Source organism: Vombatus ursinus, unplaced genomic scaffold, assembly GCF_900497805.2.
Source record: "Vombatus ursinus unplaced genomic scaffold, bare-nosed wombat genome assembly UNPS02014778.1, whole genome shotgun sequence".
NCBI lineage: Eukaryota > Metazoa > Chordata > Mammalia > Diprotodontia > Vombatidae > Vombatus > Vombatus ursinus.
The window spans coordinates 25,583,855-25,588,439 of NW_020954556.1; positions in this window are offsets into that span (position 1 = coordinate 25,583,855).

Genomic DNA, 4,585 nt, shown 5'->3' on the forward strand with positions numbered 1-4,585 from the left:
GTGACATTCTGGTGAGACCTATGGACCAATTCTCAGGATGCTATTTTGTTGCTTGTATTCATAAATTAAGAAAATGCTAAATTTTGGTTGTAGGCTAGTGAAAATAGAGGTGTAATTTTTTTAATTCAAGTTTGTGAACCCCCTGAAAATCCATTCACATACCACTTAGGATGTACGTGGATTCCAGGTTAAGAACCCCAAAACTAGTTCAAGCACTCATTTTACAGCTGAGGCCCTTCCTTCTTCCCTCCTCTCTCTTTCTCTCTTCCGTTCTTTTTCTTCTTTTCTTTCCTTCCTTCCATCTTTCTTTCTTTCTCTCTTTCTTTCTCCCTTCTTTCCTTTCTTTTTTTCTTTCTTTCTTTGTCTGTCTTGCCACTCACAGGTTAATTCCATCCCACTACTAAACCACATGGAAGCTCTGACCTGCTCTGATTTAGACCTGGGCCAGTTCACCCCTCTTGAGGCAGCCTGGTGCTCTCCCTTCTTACCCTCCCAACTCCCAGGGGCTCACTATATTGGTGCTGAAAGCAGCCCAGACACTTTAGCCCTACTGCAACTCAGAACTCCCGAGTTCAAGTGAAATACCAGCTTTGGCCTTCCCAGTAGAGGGCAATGCCTGAAGTCACCATGCCCAGTCACTGAGATTTCTTCCAAAGAGAAGTTAAAATCTCCCGTTTGGAGAGATTTGGACTTGGCTTCAGCAAGGTTTTGAACATGCAGGCACCCAAGAAACAAAAAGAAATCCTCTGGAGAGTTTTTCTCTCTTCTCTTGTTTACAACGTGAATGTAACCCTGATTTATGACTGACAACGGAGAAGTTTTGGAAGAAACTACCAAGTATTATACAAAGGAGATTAATGAGAATTACTTTTCTGTTCAAGCAAAATCAAAACCAGAGGCATGAAGAAGTCTCCAAGGACCCTGGAGGTTGGAAAAATCAGAATGGAAACAGGGACCAGTGGTCATGGTGGTAGCGTCTGTTCGTCACGCAATGGTTTCTAACTTTGTCGTGGTTATTGTAGCAACCGTATTGGCATTTGAATTTCCAGTTTCATGTCCTCTCTTGTTCCCACAGCTAACACTTCTCTGTTTTCAGGTATCCTAGGAATCTGCTCTACTTTCATTTCTCCTCGCTCCTCCCTGGAGCCGTAGCATGGAGGATGGAGCAATCAGGGTTTTGCCCCAGAGTACCAAAATGTAGAACCCTTCAGCAACATAAAAACCTTGGCACTTAACTCCTCATTAGTAAGATAATTAGTGAAAAGAGGAAGCTGCCAGATGATGTTCCAGCGTCCTCCTCCCAGAAGCACGCCACCCCAGTGAGTCCTGCTCCTCTCACATTGACAGAAGCCGCTTCCTAGAGCCCTGGAGGGACTTACTCTCAATCAATCAAAGGCCGCATTTTGTGCTGTTGCCTAAGGAAAGTTAAAAGGCTTCTCTTGCTCAATGGATGATTATTAGCCCTGGTTCTTTTGTGTTCTAGAATTAGACTCAGTCTCTGATCCTCCTATTCAACACATCCGTATTTCATCTTCATTTTTGGACTATGAGAAAAATTGAAAAAAAAAATACACTATCCATTGACAGAATGTAGACAGTCATGAGGGAGCGCCCAGCAGTTAACCATTGATCCTGGCCTTTAGGTGCCCAGCAGGACCTGTTCAGCTCTAGTGAAGGACCAATCACGGATGCTTAGACCCTCAAGGGAATCTTCTAAGTCGCAGAGTTAGAGCTGGAAAGGATTATAGAAATTATCTAGCTTGTCGTTTCATAATCAATGAAATTGATTCTCAGAGAAGTTCCATGACTTGTCCAAGAGAGCCAGTAGCAAGTGGCTGAGCAGGTGTGGAACTCGGATCTCCTGGCTCTAAATTCAGCATTCTTTCTACTAGACTATTTTGCCTTTTCAGGTGTTGTTGTTGTTCATTCATTTCAGTCGTGTCTGACTCTTCATGACCCCATTTGGGGTTTTCTTGCTAAAAATACTGCAGTGCTTTGCCATTTCCTTCTCCAGCTCATTTTACAGATGAAGAAACTGAGGCAAACAGGGTTAAGTGACTTGCCCAGGGCCACACAGCTAGTAAGTGTCTGAGGCCAGATCTGAACTTGGGAAGATGAGTCTTTCTAACTCCAGGCCCAATACCCAGCACTCTAACCATTGTGCCACCTAGCTGCCCCCTTTCTAGTATTGTTGTCGTTCAGTCATTTGCATAGTGTCTGACTCTTTGTGACCCCATTTGGGGTTTCCTTGGCAAAGATATTTGAGTGTTTTGCCATTTCCTTCTCCAGTTCATTTTACAGATGAGAAATTGAGGCAAAGAGGGTTAAGTGACTTGCTCAGGGTCACACAGCAATTAAATATCTGAGGCTAAATTTGAATTCAGATCTTCCAGACTCTAGGTTGGTGTTCTATCCACCACACTACCTAACTGCCTCACTAAGGCTTTAGGCCTTCATCCTAACACAATAGACTTATTATTATGAGCAAAAGGCACTTACATAAATATGAATCATTATCAATATTCTCTTTATCACAAAATAAAAACCCAAGTACCATAAGGAGTGGGATTTTCTGTTATCAAAACTATATCAAGAGCAGGTAGGTGGCACAATGGATAGAATGTCAGGCCTGGAGTCAGGAAGACTCCCCTTCCTGAGTTCAAATCTGGCCTCAGTCACTAGCTGTGTGACCCTGGACAAGTCACTTAACCCTTGCCCCAGTTTCCTCACCTGTAAAATGAGAAGGAAATGGCAAAACATTCCAGGAGCTTTGCTAAGAAAACCCCAAGTGGAGTCACAAAGAGTTGGCCTGAAAAACACAACTGAAAAATGACCAAGCAACAAAGATTATATCAATTTATGAAAAAAAAACACATAAAAATGTCCCACAACCTCTCCTCTCATGCTTCCACATGTTATATGCTGGGTGGCATCCTACCCTACTTCTAGTCCCAAGGCTGCCCAGTCATTAGTCAGACAGTGTCATATGGGGGAAAGAGCACAAGACTTGGAATCAGAAGGCCTGGGTTTAAACCCTTATTCTCATACTTACTAGCTCTGTGACCCCAGGCAAACCAATTTAACTCTGTTTCCTTCCTTGGACAATGGGATTTGTAATGCTTTGCAGTCCACCAAAGTCCAACTCTGATGCTTTGTAATGGTGTGGAGGGAACCTTGGGGTCTCCTATGAAGCTGGAAAGTCCATGCATTTCTGTTGTGCCGGGACCAGGCAAGCTAAGTTCAGACAGGCTCATGACCCCATTGGGCCACAGCAATCTTGAAGACCAACTACTAACTAATAATGGGGTTGTTAATCTGTATCAGTGAAGATTCTTGCACTACTGAAGTGTGCTTTACACCACCCATCTGCCATATAGACCTTTCCCAATCTTGCCAGCTGCTAGAGTTTCAGCCACTGGACAAATTAAACTCCGGTGGCTTCCTATTACCTCCAAGATAAAAAAAAAATTCTTTATTTGGTGTTCAAAGCTCTTTATCCTTTGGCTCCATCCTAACTTCTTACACCTTACTCTCCCCCTCCTCCCAACACACTCTAGGATCCAGTGAAACTGGCCTCCTTGAAATTCCTTGTACAAGATATTCCGTCTCCTGACTCCAGACATTTTCACCGGCTGTCGCCTGTGCCTGGAATTCTTTTCCCTCTCATCTGCCTTCTGGACTCCACTGGCTTCCTTTAAAATCCCAGCTTCTACAAGAAGCCTTTCCTGATCCCCCCTAATATGAGTGCCCTCCCTCTGCTGATTACCTCTGATTTGTCATGTATATGTCTTGTTTATACATAGCTGTTTGCATATTGTCTCCACCATTAGACTGTGAGCCCCTCCAGAGCAGGGTTTACCCTTTTGTCTTTTATTATATATTTATTACTATATGCTATATTATATATATATATAGCACAGTGCCTGGCACATAGTATGTGCTTAATAAATGCTTGTTAATTGACCAAATTACCTCTATTTATTTTATGTATGATATACATATATGTGTATACACACATTTGCATGGGAGTACACGTTCTCTCCTTTAATAGAATTTAAGCTGCTTAGGCAAGGACTTTTTCTTTTTTTGGGTGGAAGGCAATCAAAGAGTTAAGTGACTTGCCCAGGGTCACAAAGCTAGTAAGTGTCTGAGCCTGGATTTTGAAATAGATCCTCCTGACTCCAGGGTAGCTGCTCTATCCACTTCACCACCTAGCTGCCCTGACTCTTTCTTTTTGTATCCCAGGACCTTGCACACAGTAGGTACTTTGTAAATGCCTATCGATTAAATGATTGATAGAGAAAACTGGACCATTGTGAGAAATGTGCTTTGTAAACCTTGGAGTGGTGTAGAAATGTGAATTATTAGGGGCCACTAGGTGGCGCAGGAGATAGAGCTCTGGCCGTGAGTCAGGAGGACCTGAGTTCAATTTTGGCCTCAGGCACTTGACACTTGCTAGCTGTGTGACCCTGGGCGAGTCACTTAACCCCAATTGCCCAACCCCCTCCCCAAAAAGAAAAAAAACAGAAATGTAAATTATTGTTAATAATAGTCATCAAAGGTTCCCCAACAATGTTGGAAGAAA